We start from the raw sequence: 17,367 nt of genomic DNA on the forward strand, positions 1-17,367 counted from the left end.
ATACCCTCCCAGAACTCATGCAGTGCCGGACACGACCAGAACATGTGAGTGTGGTTCGCCGAGCTTCCCGAGCACCTCCCACACCTGTCCTCCACCCCAAAAAACCTGCTCAGTCTTGCTCCCGTCATATGCGCTCTGTGTAGAATCTTAAATTGAATCAGGCTAAGCCTGGCATACGAGGACGAGGAATTTACCCTACTTAGGGCATCTGCCCACAGCCCCTCCTCAATCTCTTCCCCCAGCTCCTCTTCCGATTTTCCCTTCAGCTCCTCTACCATCGCCTCCCCCTCATCTCTCATCTCCCTGTATATTTTGGACACTTTATCTTCTCCAACCCATGCCCCCGAAATCACTCTATCCTGGACCCCTTGCGTCGGGAGCCGCGGAAATTCCCTCACCTGTTGCCTCGTAAATGCCCTCACTTGCATGTATCGGAAAGCATTCCCTGGTGGCAACTTATATTTCTTCAGCACCTCCCACAAATAGTCCCACTCCACCCTATCGAATGCCTTCTCTGCATCCATCGCCACCACTATCTCTGCCTCCCCCTCCGGTGGGGGCATCATCATCACCCCCAGCAACCTTCGTACATTGGCATTCAATTGTCTCCCCTTAACAAACCCTGTCTGGTCGTCATGTACCACCCCTGGGACACAATCCTCTATCCTTATCGCCATCACTTTGGCCAGCAGTTTGGCGTCTACGTTTAGGAGGGAGATGGGCCTGTATGACCCGCACTGCAGCGGGTCTTTGTCTCGTTTCAGGATTAGCGATATCGTCGCCTCCGACATTGTCGGCGGTAATGTCCCCCTTTCCTTCGCCTCATTAAAGGTTCTCGCCAAACGCGGGGCCAACAGGTCCATATATTTCCTATAAAATTCCACCGGGAACCCATCTGGTCCCGGGGCCTTCCCTGCTTGCATGCTCCCAATTGCTTTGATCACCTCATCCACCTCAATCTGCGCCCCCAGACCTGCCACCCCCTGCCCCTCCACCATCGGGAACTCTAGCTGGTCCAAAAAGTGTCTCATTCCCTCTTTCCCCTCCGGGGATTGGGACTTGTACAGCCTCTCATAGAATGTCTTGAACACCTCGTTCACTTTCCCTGCTCTCTGCTCCATCTTTCCCGTTTCGTCCCTAACTCCACCAATCTCTCTCCTGGGGGAGAAAAACCCCTCTTCCGAAGTTGTTGGGCCAGCAGCCGGCTCGCCTTTTCCCCATATTCATATTGTATCCCCTGTGCCTTCCTCCACTGTGTCTCTGCCTTTCCCGTGGTCAGCAGGTCAAACTCCGTCTGTAATCTTCGTCTTTCCCTTCGTCTGGGGCCTCCGCATACTTCCTATCCACCCTCAAAATTTCCCCTACTAATCTCTCTCTTTCTTTACCCTCTTGTTTCCCCTTGTGGGCTCTGATGGAAATCAGCTCTCCTCTAACCACCGCCTTCAGCGCTTCCCATACTACTCCCACCTGGACCTCCCCATCGTCATTGACCTCCAGGTATCTTTCAATACATCCCCTCATCTTCCGCATACCCCCTCGTCCGCCAGTAGTCCCATGTCTAATCGCCAGAGTGGGTGCTGGTCCCTTTCCTCTCCTAGTTCCAGCTCCACCCAATGCGGGGCGTGATCTGAAACGGGTATGGCCGAGTACTCCGTTCCTGCCACTTTCGGGATCAGTGCCCTTCCCAAAACAAAAAAGCCTATCCGGGAATATACCTTGTGGACGTGGGAGAAAAAGGAAAACTCTTTACCCATCGGTCTGGCGAATCTCCACGGATCTACTCCCCCCATTTGCTCCATGAACCCCTTAAGCACCTTGGCCGCTGCCGGCCTTCTCCCGGTCCTGGATCTGGACCGGTCCAGCCCTGGGTCAAGCACTGTGTTAAAGTCCGTCCCCGTCCCCCCATTAACAAGTTTCCCACCTCCAGGTCCGGGATACGTCCCAGCATTCGCTTCATGAATCCCGCGTCATCCCAGTTCGGGGCATATACGTTCACCAGCACAACCGCCTCACCCTGCAATCTGCCACTCACCATCACATACCTGCCCCCACTATCCACCACTATGGTCTTAGCCTCGAACGATACACGCTTCCCCACCAGTATTGCCACCCCTCTGTTTTTCGCGTCCAACCCTGAGTGGAATACCTGTCCCACCCATCCTTTCCTTAGTCTAACCTGATCCGCCAACTTCAGGTGCGTCTCCTGGAGCATAACTACGTCCGCCTTCAGTCTCTTTAAGTGCGCAAACAACCTTGGCCTCTTAATCGGCCCATTTAAACCTCTCACATTCCACGTGATCAGCCGGGTTGGGGGGCCATTTACCCCCCCCCCCTCGTCGACTAGCCATCCCCTTTTTTAAACCATCTCCTCACCCGTCTGTCCCCCAGACGGCGCCCTCCCGTCCCGACCACCTCGTCTCGTATCAGCTCCCCCTTACTCTCAGCAGCAGCAACCCAGTTAATCCCCCCTCCCTCCCTCCCCCCACCCCCCTAGATCCCCCTCTAGCTTGATTACTCCCCCCATATTGCTTCCGGAGGTCAGCTAACTCTGGCTGACCTCGGCTTCCCCCGTTCATCCTTTGACCTCCCTGCGTGTGAGGCTCCCTTCCTTCCTGCGCCCTTTTCCCCGCCATAGTTTCCATAGCGCGGGAAAATACCCGCGCCTTCCTCTCGCCCCTGCCCCTAATGGCGCAGTTCCCTCATTACCCTTCCCTGTCCCCTTTTCCACCGGCGCCCACATTTCTTCATGTCCCCCACATCGGGGGGGAGAAAAATTCCCTGTCCAACATTATTATACATTAGCCCTCCCCTCTCCCCACTTTACATTTCTGTGTCACCACCTCGCTACCCCTCTCCGGGCAATTTCTCAAGTCTAGTCCAATTTCTCTTCCTGAATAAATGTCCATGCCTCCTCCGCTGTCTCGAAGTAGTGGTGTTTGCCCTGGTGTGTGACCCACAATCTCGCCGGCTGCAGCATCCCAAATTTGACTTTCTTCCTATGGAGCACCGCCTTGGCCCGGTTGAAACTTGCCCTCCTTCTCGCCACCTCCGCACTGCAGTCTTGATACACGCGTATCACCGCGTTCTCCCACTTGCTACTCCGTGTCTTCTTAGCCCAGCTCAGGACCATCTCGCTGTCCCTGTAGCGATGGAACTTCACCACTATTGCTCTTGGTGTTTCTCCTCCCTTTGGTCTTCTCACGAGGACCCGGTACGCTCCCTCCACTTCCAGGGGGCCTGTTGGGGCCTCAGCTCCCATTAGAGTATGGAGCATCGTACTCACATACGCCCCAGCATCAGCTCCTTCTGTTCCTTCGGGGAGACCTAAAATCCGTAGGTTCTTCCTCCTCGAGCTGTTCTCCAGGGCTTCCAGCCTTTCTATACACCTCTTGTGTAGTTCCTCGTGCGTCTCCATTTTTACCACCAGGCCCTGTATCTCGTCTTCGTTCTCAGCTGCCTTTGCCTTCACTCCACAGAGCTCCATCGCCTGGACCTTTCTGTGTTTTCTTTAGTCCCTCGATTGCCAGTAACATCGGCGCCAGCACCTCTTTCTTGAGCTCCTCCACACATCGTCGGAGGAACTCCTGCTGTTCCGGGCCCATACCATCTGGGCTCCCTCGGCCACCATCTTGCTTCTCCCTTCTCTTCCCTGCCGCTGCTCCAAAGGATCCTCCGCAATCTGGCCACTACTGTCGCTCCTTTCCATCCACACCCGGGGGGACTTCTTCCTTTGTCACCTCACACTAGGTTTGGCCTCAAAAAATTTCCGTTGGGGCTCCCGATAAGAGACCAAAAGTCCGTTGAAACGGGAGGTGCCGAAACGTGCAGCTTAGCTGGTCATCACCGCAACCGGAAGTCGGGATTCTCCATTTCTGAGACGAAGCGTTGACGCCAACTCAGAATCTGTGGACTTTTACGACAGAAAAACCGGCGCCACACCTGGACCGAATCCGCTACCGTTGAGGGGCTAGCACCAGTGCCACGTGGAACACAATTGATTCCAATGAAAAATGATGTGGGATTCGTCGGGTCCGTGATCGACACTTGGGAGGCTGACAAGCTGCAGCCGCATATACACACTACACTCCCCACACACAGAAAAATGGCACTGGTTGTGCTGGAGCACGCCCATACAGTTGATGGGTTGTCTGGGCCTAGAGTTCACCCAGGGGGGTGCCCTGGGGACACTTTTATGTCCCATGGCACTAGGTTCAAAGTGGGCTATTAACGGTGTGTGCAGCTGCATGGCTGCCTTGCCGCCTGCGGCAATGGTGTTCCATGCCCATCCACCCCGACCCCCAGTCCACCTCCTGACCACCCCCCACTACTCCTCTCCCCCCCGGCCCTGGCAGTAGCCCCCTGGCCAGCGGCACAACTGTCAGCAAACTATGGCGATGTTGGACGCCTTCTATACCCCCTCTCCCTCAGTAGGTGCCACGCTGGTTTCCCGATTTTCAAAAGCACAAGTGAACCATGCCGTCGGGAAATCGGCCCATCGGAGGCAGAGAATCACGGAGGCCCTGGAGAATACCGGGTGGGCCCAAACAGTGTCTACTGTACGGGCATTCCGGAACGCATTGACACCGCTGTCGAGGTGCTGGAGCATTGCTATGTGGCGTCAAATCGGCGGCTGCCGCTATATCAGCGTTGGAACTGATTCTCCGCCCAATCGCCTTTCCCGATTTCAGCGTTGGCTAACAGAGAATCCCACCCATGCCCTTTGAAATGCCTTTGTTACGTGAGGCTGGTACCTTGTTAGTTCTGTCATAATTCACTCTTAGATTAGATTAACAAAAATGGATTTAAAAATGGATTAAGATAATTAATAGTAACATCAATTTGAGAGCAAGACCCAGTGTGTCATTTTACTCCACCATCATTGTCACCGTTGTGGATTGAATTGTATTTTACATTGTGATTAATGTAGGCGCTAATGCCAAAATGTAAGGGAGAGCATTTGCATCATATATCATGCAGCCAGATAAATCCTACTCTCTCTCCATTACAGCATATAACTGTTTAAAAAATGATTCCAGAGTTTGGCCAACAATACTCTACTCAGAAGTCCTTTCTGTATGCAAATCGTTTCCATATGCAAATCTCGTTATTTGTTCATAGGATGTAGGCGTCACTGATAAGGCCAGCATTTGTTTCCTTTTCCTAATTGTCCTTGAACTGAGTGGCTTTCTAGGCCATTTCAGAGGGCAAGTAAGAGTCAACCACATTGCTGTGAGCCTGAAGTCGCATGTAGGCTATGTCATATGTTGTGTGTGTTCAGTAGGTCTCACAAAGAGGTGCTGAGTCTTGTGTGATTCAACATTAAATATTTATTGGTAACATATAACTATGTATACAGGGTATAGCTCAAGTCATGAGCTAACTCCATGTTTGTTTCTGTACAGATCTCTGTCGCGTTCACCAACTGATTTTACTCTCAGATCATGTGTCTCCTTACATCACTTACTGTAGGCGGTACTGTCTCCCAATCTTTACCCAAGGTATCTGGAATTATGCTACCCCTTCTCCCTCCCCTCAGGTCTCTGTCATTATAAAGGTTTATGAAGGCTTGGCAATTCGTCCAGATCTCGTTCTGGCCACATTCAGAGGAGTATATGTTCTACCAATTTGGACAACCTTTGGTGATTCATAGTTTGAGTTGTAGTCTCTGTTTCTGGCATTTGGCTGTCTTCTTCTGATTCGCTTTTTCTGCTCTTAGGAGTTGAACTTCTCTTTGTCAGCTCCTCATCTACTCTGCTCATGCACCACCAGCTTGACCCATTCTTTCCAGTGAGTATTCACTCTGGTCATTTGTGGTCTGAACCCAATTTTTCTTTTTCCATGTGGTCCTCTGTGATCCTTGTGGGAGATGAAGATGATTCCCCCTGTTGGTTGGGTGTTCCTCATCAGGGCTCACCTTGCAGTTTGGCTTTTATTGCGACATTGTGTTCTTCCGTGTGTCTCTGTGCCTCACTAAGGTGTGCTCTGGTGAGTAGATGGTCGCTAATTCCTTGCTCCAATATCATCTTACAACTTTGAGTGTAGGCTGGATGTTGTACTGCCTGTGCCATGGTGTTTATAGGTACATAGGTAGTGTGAAAGTAACCATTGGAGCCTGGACTTGGGGCTCATTGTTCTGTTACTGGTCATTTTCCTGTGTGTCTTCCACTCGATAATTACAGTGGTAATTATCGGAAGATTTGGCTGGTCTGACCAAAGTGGTGCTTCTGCAAAGAACTTGGACAAACTGGCTCTGTGAAGAGTGAAGACAATTCAGAGCTCAGTCCCAGTTGAGAGTCTCTTTACTGGTGGTCCTCTTGGGAACTTGTAGTTATGTGTAATTGACAGCAGAGGTTGTCTTGGTGTCTTCTGCTGTTTTAAGAATCTTAAAGGCAACACAGGCATTCTCTGCTCCAGAGCGAAAAAGATTGGTTTTGAATGACGTACATGACTTCGAATATATGCTTGTGCCATACTTTAGTGGTTACAAGAATATGCCGATGGCCAGAAGGTACATTCCTCTAGGCCCATTGAATGGTGTGTCCATCACTCATTGTCAGAGGTATCTCAGCCATGATTCCTTATTCAAAAGGATTATAACACTGGCTCCTGTGTCCAATTGGAAGTCGGTGGTGTGACCATTTACTGAGATGTCCCCATTCTAAATAGAGAATCCAGGGCCCTTGACTTCACCCAAGAAGTGCAGTTGGGTCTCTTCCTGGTGTGGTACCTCAATCTCATGGATTGTTTTGGGTGTCTTAGCAAAACTTTGCAAAATGTCTCCAGCAGTTGTAGTTGCTGGGCAGTGCTCTCACCTGTGAGGTTGTTTAACTCCATAATGCTGACTTGGTCACCCAACCCTTTGCGGCTGGCTTGGATATTGCCTTCCTTGTCCTGGTGTCTCTCTGCCCTTTGTTGCTTTACAAGCTGGACCGTTGCTCTCACCACATAAAATAGATCGGTGCTGTTGGCGGATTTCAGACTGCCAGTCTATCTGGATGGTCTTTTCTAGAGTCAGATCTTCCTTAGCCTGCAGTATGCCTGAAAGACAACAATTCTTCCCCTTGTGAATTCTGAATTAAGGTCACAGAATTTTCTGTAAGGTGAAGTATCTGGAGCCGGAAGGCCTAAACATCGATGTTCGTACCTGGGTGATGACCAATGGCTGGCCAACAGACGCCAATGCCCAAAGCAACTACCCATGACACTCGGTTGCTTCATGTGCAGCATTTGTGACAGAACCTGCCTCTCAAGGATTAGCCTCTTCTGTCATCATCAAAAGTCCGCCTTGTGAAGACACCCCATTTATAATGTATTGTTTCGCATGTCTATCATTTTTCAATGAAAGAATGCTGACTTTTTAAAAAATATTTTTATTCAAGAAATTTTCTATTTTACAACAAATGCAAAAAAAACAATTTTAATGAAAATATCTCTGTCAACCAATTCCATATTCCCTACTTTTATTCAACTCCCCCATTCCTCCCCCCCCCCTCAACTTGCCGATGAGTACCAATTCTTAAAGAAGGAAATAAACAACCTCCACCTCGAATAGAACCCGTCCTCTGACCCCCTACTGCGCACTTGATTATTTTCCAAGTGCAAAACCTCCGACAGGCCCCCCCAATCAAGTTGTCGCTTTAGGTGGCTCTGCTGCCTGCTACCCAAGCAGAACCTTCCAGAGAGATGAAGGCCAAGGCATCAGGCTTCTTCCCCTCCTGTAGCCACAGCTCATCCGATACCCCAAAGATTGCCATCTAAGAGCACAGGAACATCATTACCCCCAAAATCTCCGACATAATTTAAAAAAGGAAGCCCAGAACTCCACCAACTTAGGGCAGGACCAAAACACATGTGAGTGGTTCGCCGCCCCCCCTTGGACAACATTTGCATCTGCCCTCCACCCCCGGAAAGAACCCACTCATGAACACCCTAGTCAAGTACGCTCTTCGCACCACTTTAAACTGAATCAAACTTAGTCTTGCACACAACGAGGTCGAATTTACTCTGTGCAAAGCCTCACTCCACATTCCCCCCTTCAAATGCGCAACCCAACTCTTCCTTTCTCTATCTTCTCCAGCGAAGGCCTCTCCCACTCCATCGACTGCCCAAAGATATCAGAAATCCTTCCTCATCCAAAGACACATCCATCAGAGAAGGGGCAACTGAGGAAATGGGGAAAGTTCCTTCTGAACAGAGTTCCTAACTTGTAGGCCGAATGCCTAATCATTCATCATTAATCAGATTATACAGTAACAAGTAGAATTTCCCTGGGGTTTCTTTGGGTGCTGTGGAGTATCAAGTGAGGCAACTCTCCGCCCTCCCAACTTATGTACAAAGTAGCACGTGTATTTGGCCAGGCATGAAGGAGAGGGTCAGTTGTGCCGTTCCATCACTTGCCTGCACTTATTTATTCATTAATACTGGAAGTAATTCATCAGTCCCCATGGGTGATACACAACAGCAGTGAAAATTGGAACAATGACATTTAAATATGAATTATTTTTTCAAGCTTGGAATGCACACATAAAGGCAATAAATTCTGATGCAGCAAATTGAACTGTACTTAATGTTCTTTCATTTGTAAGAACAATGGTAACAACTGTCCTTGAATGGACAGCTGGGATTACCAGCACCAAGTGGTTCAATTTGTTGACAAATACCAAATTGAAAGTTTTCAATTCTCTATTTTTCTATGTGAGATTGCCTTTTTGGTGTAAATTTATCATATATATATATATCTGAAGTTGTCTTCAATACAGTCCAGCAAAGTTCAGAAAGAATGCAATTATATAAATAGTTTATCTTTCTTATTAAAGGCAGATTAATGTAGCAGAAATTCTGTATGAATATTTTGAGGAATGGTAAATTGTTAATATATATTCCAAATTAAACATATTTCCCATTTTGTTAAAGTGGAATACATGTGCAAAAATCTACTAGGTTAATGATATGTATAATTTGATTAATGATTTTCTTTATTAAGCAGTCAGCCTTCTCTCATACAAGGGAGCTGTGTATTGCTGTCAGCTGATGTGCACATTAGGTAGTAGCTCCGTGGAAAATCCAATGTGTCAACTTTCAGACAAACAGAAAGCCTGGTGGGAGGTTGACACAATTGAATACATTTAGTAATAATTTAAAAGATATTAGCATCTTAAAGATATGTTACTTAGTGCCACAAGGATCAGTGCTGGGGCCTCAACTATTTACAGCCTATGTCAATGACTTGGATGATGACCATACGGTTGCTAAATTTGCTGATGACACCAAGATAGGTAGGAGAGTAAGTCAAGAAGAGTTACAGAGTCTGTAAAAGGACAGAAACAATTAAGTGAGTAGGTAAAAAATTGTCAGATCAAGTATAATGTGAGAAAATGTGAACTTTGGCAGAAAGAATAGGAAAGAAGTATACTATTTAAATAAAGAGAGATTGCAGTACTTGGTGGTACAGAGGGATCTGAGTATCCTAGTATATGAATCACTAAAAGGCAATCTGCAGGTACAACAAGTGATTGGGAAGACAAATGGAATGTTGCTGTTTATTGCAAAGGGACTGGAAGAGAAAACTAGGGATGTTTTGCTGGATCTGTGCAGGACCTTAATGGGGTCACATCTGGACTACTATGCACAGTTTCAGACTCCTTATTTGAAAAAAAGATGTAATTAATAATAACAATAATAATCTTTATTGTCACAATGCAGTGCAATGCAACATTGCAATGAAGTTACTGTGAAAGCCCCTAGTCGCCACATTTCCAGCGCCCGTTCGGGTACACAGAGGGAGAATTCAGAATGTCCAAATTACTATCAGGACTTGTGGGAGAAAACTGGAGCACCCAGTGGAAACCCGCGCAGACATGGGGAGAACGTGCAGACTCCACACAGACAGTGACCCAAGCTGGGAATTGAACATGGGACCCTGGCGCTGTGAGGCGCCAGTGCTAACCACTGTGCTACCGTGCTGCCCAATTGTGTTAGAAGTAGTTTGGAGAGTGTTCACTTGACTCATTAACTTATGAAGGAAGGTTGAATAGGTTAGGCTTATACCCATTGGAGTTTAGAAGAATGAGAGGTTATCCTATTGAAACATGTGGTGGGGATTTTCCATGCCTCCCACGGCATGTTTCTTGACAGCCCACCGTTGGCCTGTGGTGGGATCTTCTGATCCCGCCACTGTCAATAGGATTTTCCATTGAATCCATCCCAAACCGCAGGGAAACCTGTGGCAGGGATTAACCATCGGGGAGGACCAGAATATCCTGCTGATGAGAACTGCCAGAAAAAATCCTTCCCATAAGACGTTGAGGGGACTTTGTATGGTGGATACCGGGAGAATGTTTCCTCTTGTGGGGGAAGACTATAATTAGGGGACACAGTTTAAGAACAAAAGGTCTTCCTTTTAAGTCAGTGAGACCAGGTTAAAGTCCAACAGGTTTGTTTGGAATTACTAGCTTTCGGAGCCCAGCTCCTTCAACGGACAGAGTCCGACATTAAGACAGAGATGTGAAGAATTTTCTTTCTCTCAGGGGATCGTTAGACTGTGGAATTCCTTTCTCCAAAACACAGTGGAGGCTGATTATTGAATTTATTCGAGGCAGCACTAGATGGATGTTTTATAGGCAAGGGAGTCAAGGGTTATGGGAGGAAAGTAGAGTTGAGACCACAGCCAGATCAGACATGATCTTATCAAATAGCAGAAAAGGCTCAAAGGACTGAATGGCTAATCCCTGGTCCTAAGTGCTATGTTCCTACTCAGCAACATCCTAAAAGTGCACAATTTGAGTAAAACTGTTACCTAGTTAAAAATACTGAAAGTAAAGTAACTACAGATACATCACAGTCTCATATTATAAGTGATAAATCTGATAAAACTACACTGATTTATCACTGATGCTGATATCGTTCAAGTGACTATTTAACAGTAAGCGCTTTCTCTAAACATACCAACAACTTAGGAAGCTACAAATACATTTTCACAAGTGATCCAAATCATGTCTAAAATGAGTTCCTGTCCCAACCTCCTCCACAGCACTTGTGATAAGCAAAGATACAAGAATGTGCCGATGCAGTTTAACCTTGCAATTATGTCTCAATATTAGCATTTTAGAAATTGATCATAGAATCAGAGAATGAAATTGTTGCATGTTGGTTAGTTTAGCTTCAGAATGATTACTGCGACAACCAATAACTGGTTTAATTTACATCAATGAACTGGCATGTATCCATGACTCAGGACGGGATTTTCCGGCCATTCCCGCCAACGGGATCTTTCTGTCCTGCCAATGGCGACCCCTCACCGCAGGGTTTCCTGGCGGCAGAGAAAGCAAACAATGGGGAATCCCCATTGGCAGCAGCGAGACCAGAGAATTCCACCAACGGTAAATGGTGGGCTGCCTCTGCCATTGCAAAACACGCCGCGAGGGCTGAGGAAAACCCTACCCCTCACTGTTACACAGCTGAAGCCATGAACATTCTCCCCCTCCCCTCCTGGTTATGTGTTCTCTTATATCATGGGAGGTGCCATTTACCCAGTCCCACATATTAATCCTTACAAATCCTAATACTTCAGATACAGCACAGAACAAGGCCATTTGACCCATCACGTCTGTGCCTGATCTTTGGAGAACTATCCAATTATTTACACTGCCCTGCACTTTCTCTATTTTCCTCCAGTTTTCTTTTCTTCATCAAATTCTCTTTTGAAAGTTACTATTGAATCAGCTTCCATTATATTTTAGGCAGAGTATTCCAACTTGCAGTAACTCAATTCATTAAAAAAAGATTCCTCGTGTCACCTCTCATTGTTTTGCTGGTCATCTGGAATCTGGGTTCTCTGGTTACCAACCTTTTGGGAAACAATGGGTTGAATTTTTCAATCCTTCCAGCCAGTGGGTATAAAATTATTTTTTTTCCAGCACACCCTTTGGACAGGGAATGGGCTATGGGGCTGGGATGTTCCTCCCGGACCGGAGTGCCCAATCACAGACCGCTATTGCTGCGGCCAGCAAGGCAGCCTTCTTGCTGCGTACCCCACTAACCGCCCACCGTGGTTAAGCAAAATGACACTGGCTGTATGGGTGCATCAAGCGGCCCGCCCATAGTAGCTCCTACAGGAGGGGCGCTGGACCGGGGCTAGAGAGTATACCGCTGGCATGGATAGTGCCAACCACCGGTACCCCGGCCGGCACGGAAGAGAGCCAGAGCCATAGACCCCAGCAATGCCGGACACCAACAGGGCTGGGGGTGCGGTGTGGAGGGCTGAGTGTCAAGGGAAACGGCCAGGGAACGGTGTGGGGATGGGAGAAGAGGCAGAGGAGGGAGGGGACATGCGAGGGCAAGGGCTGCAGTGCAGGCCAGGGCCACCATGTAGCCCGTCGGACCTGGATGGGCATGGGTGGTGCACACCATGCTAACATGTCTGCCTTTCACCCCTGCAAGAGGAAGAGGCCAAATATGCCCAGCCGGCACTATATATCAACTTGAATGTGAACTAAGCCCACCAGCCCAGCAGCAAGGTTTGCCGCCATCGCCGGATGCCCCAGGGGGTCATCAACAGGACTCATGTCCCCCTGTGAGCACCCACATATGAGGGGGTAGCTTTCACAAACCAAAAGGTTCTACACTATGAACATGCAGCTGGTGTCTGACTATAATATGCACATCTGCGCCCGATACCCAAGCAGCGTCCACGACGCCTACATCTTGGCACACTTGACAGTTCGCAACACATTTGGGGCACAGCCCAGGGTGATAGGGGTTATCCCCTGCGGTCGTGGCTGATGACACCTATCCGGAGGCCACAGACCAATGCAGCGACTCGCTACACCGATGCCCATGCCGCGACCAGAGCCGTGATCAAGCGGTGCATCGTCGTCCTAAAGAAGCGGTTCAGGTGCCTGACCCGCTCTGGAGGGGCCATCCAGTATAGCGCTAGGAGAGTCACCCACATCGTGGTGGCCTGCTGTGTCCTCCACAAATTTGTGCTGCAGAGGGGCGATGTGCTTGAGGAGAGGATTGAATGTCAGGCCTTGTCCAACAAGGAGGATGCGGAGGAGAGCAAGGTGGGCAGGGCATGGGGCGCAGGCAGGCACAGGAGGTCACACAACATGTGCGCCAGGGCCGCTGCGCGCAGGTCCTGTTTGTGGACAGGTGTTTATTGTGTACAGGTGAACATATTTCTACAGGTTTGTGCCCTAGTCCTTAACCATATCCTGTGTGCTGCACCCGTACCAACTTAACCCGTGTCGAACTTACTGACCTTATAGGCCCTGACGCTCCATCTAGGTGGTTCCCCAAGCGGCACATCATGAGTGAAAGTGGCCTGCTGCGATTCCCGCCCTGTGACCTGGGCCCCCTTTGCCCAGCAAGCTCTCTGGTGTCCCAGGTGGCGTGGTTGTACCTTTTGTACCCATTGCGCCAGGGACAGGAAGGGAGGAGTCTGAGGTGCTGAGGTGTTCCCGCACCTCTGTTGCAGGGTCATCATCACCTCTTCCTCGCTCAGGGTGCCCAATGGCCTGCAGGCTACTGGTTCTGACGGGGGTGCAGCCGGACCAAACTCTGGAGGCTCCCCCGCCACCAGGCTCTGCCAGTCCTGGAGGCCCCCTCTCATCTCGATCAGGGTCTCAATACTCATGGCCAGAGAGCACAGGAACTGGGCCACCTCCCTCTGGGACTGTGCCACATCACTCTGTGACTGGCTCAGGACAGCCAGTGCCTGGGAATTGTAGTTGACGCCCCAGCCAAGACCCATTGTGACTGGGCCAAGCTCAGGAGCGCCACTGCAATATCCAGGTGGCCCTGGTACATAGCTGCCTGTGCCAGGCCAGCCCTGTCATGTACCTCGGCCACCATCCGCACAGAGTGTCCATGACCCATGGGCGATACCTTCGCCGCCAAGGTTTCCACTACGGATTCAGTGTTGGCCTGGGTGATGCATGATCTTTTTAAAAAATATATATTTTATTCAAATTTTTCGGCCATTATTACCTTCCCATTCCCTTTATCGTTCTGCGAGGTAGTCAATGAACGGTTGCCACCGCCTGGTGAACCCTTGAGCCGAACCCCTTAGCGCGAACTTTATCCGTTCTAGTTTTATAAACCCTGCCATGTCTTTATCCAGGTCTCCACGCCCGGGGGTTTGGCTTCCTTCCACATAAGCAATATCCTTCGCCGGGCTACTAGAGACGCAAAAGCCAAAACATCAGCCTCTCTTGCCTCCTGCACTCCCGGCTCTTCTGCAACCCCAAATATAGCCAACCCCCAGCCTGGCTCGACCCGGACCCCCACCACCTTCGAAAGCACCTTTGCCACCCCCACCCAGAACCCCTGCAGTGCCAGGCATGACCAAAACATGTGGGTGTGGTTTGCTGGGCTTCTCGAGCATCTCCCACACCTATCCTCTACCCCGAAAAATTTACTGAGCCTTGCTCCGGTCATATGCGCCCTGTGCAAAACCTTGAATTGTATCAGGCTTAGCCTGGCGCACGAGGACGAAGAGTTTACCCTACGTAGGGCATCAGCCCACAGCCCCTCCTCAATCTCTTCCCCCAGCTCTTCTTCCCATTTTCCTTTCAGCTCATCCACCATGATCTCACCCTCGTCCCTCATTTCCCTGTATATATCCGACACCCTACCATCCCCCACCCATGTCCCTGAGATGACTCTATCTTGAATCTCCTGCGCCGGGAGCTGCGGGAATTCCCTCACCTGTTGCCTCGCAAAAGCCCTCAGTTGCATGTACCGAATTGCATTCCCTTGGGGCAACCCATATTTTTCCGTCAGCGCTCCCAGACTCGCAAACGTCCCGTCTACGAACAGATCTCTCAGTTGCACAATCCCAGCTCTCTGCCATGCTCCAAATCCCCCATCTATTCTCCCCGGGACAAACCTATGATTATTTCTTATCGGGGACCACACCGAGGCTCCCGTCCTTCCCCTATGCCGTCTCCACTGCCCCCAGATTTTCAGTGTTGCCACCACCACTGGGCTTGTGGTGTATTTCTTCGGGGAGAACGGCAACGGCGCCGTCGCCAGTGCTTGTAGGCTGGTTCCTTTGCAGGACGCCATCTCCAATCCCTTCCACGCCGCTCCCTCCCCTTCTCCCATCCACTTACACACCATTGAGATACTGGTGGCCCAGTAGTATTCACTTAGGCTCGGTAGTGCCAGCCCCCCCCCCCCCTATCCCTGCTACGCTGCAAGAACCCCCTCCTCACTCTCAGGGTCTTCCCAGCCCACACAAAACTCATGACACTTTTCTCGATTTTCTTGAAAAAAGCCTTCGTGACCATCACCGGGAGGCACTGAAACACAAAAAGGAATCTCGGGAGGACTACCATTTTGACCGCCTGCACCCTACCCACCAGTGACAGGGGCACCATATTCCATCTCTTAAAATCCTCCTCCATCTGTTCCACCAATCGTGTTAAATTTAGCCTATGTAAGGTTCCCCAACTCCTGGCTATCTGAATCCCTAAGTACCGGAAATCTCTTGTTACCTTCCTCAGCGGTAAATCATCTATTCCCCTGCTCTGCTCCCCCGGATGCACCACAAACAACTCACTCGTCGCCATATTCAATGTGTACCCCGAGAATTCCCCAAACTCCCTGAGTGTCTGCATTATCTCAGGCATCCCCTCCACTGGGTCCGCAACATACAGCAATAAATCATCTGCATACAATGATACCCGGTGTTCTTCTCCTCCCCTGAGTACTCCCCTCCACTTCCTGGAGCCCCTCAGTGCTATGGCCAGGGACTCAATCGCCAATGCAAACAGTAACGGAGACAGGGGACACCCCTGCCTCGGCCCTCTATAAAGACGGAAGTAGTCAGACCTCTGCCTGTTCGTGACCACATTCGCCATCGGGGCCCTATACAGCAGCTGTACCCATCCAATAAACCCTTCTCCAAAACCAAATCTCCTCAGCACTTCCCACAGATAGTCCCACTCCACTCTGTCGAATTCTTTCTCGGCGTCCATAGCCACCACTATTTCCGCCTCCCCCTCTGGTGGGGGCATCATCATCACCCCTAGCAGCCTCCGTATGTTCGTGTTCAGCTGTCTCCCCTTAACAAACCCAGTTTGATCCTCGTGGACCACCCCCGGGACACAGTCCTCTATCCTCGTCGCCATCACCTTGGCCAGGAGCTTAGCATCTACATTTAAAAGGGAAATGGGCCTGTAGGACCCACACTGCAGCGGGCCTTTTTCCTTCTTCAAAAGGAGCGATATCGTCGCCTCCGACATAGTCGGGGGCAACTTCCCCCTTTCCCTGGCCTCATTAAAGGTTCTCGTCAAAAGCGGGGCCAGTAGGTCCATATATTTCCTATAAAATTCCACCGGGAATCCGTCCGGTCCTGGGGCGTTCCCCGCTTGCATGCTCCCAATCCCTTTTACCACCTCCTCCATCTCAATCTGTGCTCCCAGTCCCGCCCTCTCCTGCTCCTCCACCTTCGGGAATTCCAGCTGATCCAGGAAACACATCATTCCCTCCTTCCCTTCCGAGGGCTGAGCCTTATATAACCTCTCATAGAATGCCTTGAACACCCCGTTCACTCTCTCCGCTCCCCGTTCCATCTCTCCCTCCTCATCTCTCACCCCACCTATCTCCCTCGCTGCTCCCCTCTTCCTCAATTGGTGGGCCAGTAGCCGACTCGCCTTCTCTCCATACTCATACTGTACACCCTGTGCCCTCCTCCACTGTGCCTCTGCCTTACCCGTGGTCAGCAGGTCAAATTCCACATGTAACCTTTGTCTTTCCCTGTACAGTCCCTCCTCCGGTGCCTCTGCATATTGCCTGTCCACCCTCAGAAGTTCTTTCAACAATCGCTCCCTTTCTTTACCCTCTTGCTTCCCTTTATGTGCCCTTATGGATATCAGTTCCCCTCTGACCACTGCCTTCAACGCCTCCCTAACCACTCCCACCTGAACCTCTCCGTTGTTATTAAGCTCCAAGTACCTTTCGATACACCCCCTCACCCTTAAACATACCCCCTCATCTGCCAATAAGCCCATATCCATTCTGCAGAGTGGGTGCTGTTCTTTTTCCTCTCCTACCTCCAGGTCTACCCAATGTGGAGCGTGGTCCGAAATGGCTATGGCCGTATACTCCGTCCCTGTCACCTTCGGAATCAGTGTCCTTCCCAAGACAAAAAAGTCTATCCGTGAGTACACTTTGTGAACATGGGAGAAAAATGAGAACTCCTTACTCCTAGGCCTACTAAATCTCCAGGGATCTACTCCTCCCATCTGCTCCATGAAGTCCTTGAGCACCCTGGCCGCTGCCGGCCTCCTCCCGGTCCTGGACCTCGACCGGTCCAGCCCTGGATCAAGCACCGTATTGAAGTCTCCCCCCATTACCAACTTT

This window comes from Scyliorhinus torazame, chromosome 14 (genome assembly GCF_047496885.1).
Source record: "Scyliorhinus torazame isolate Kashiwa2021f chromosome 14, sScyTor2.1, whole genome shotgun sequence".
NCBI classification, from domain to species: Eukaryota; Metazoa; Chordata; class Chondrichthyes; order Carcharhiniformes; family Scyliorhinidae; genus Scyliorhinus; species Scyliorhinus torazame.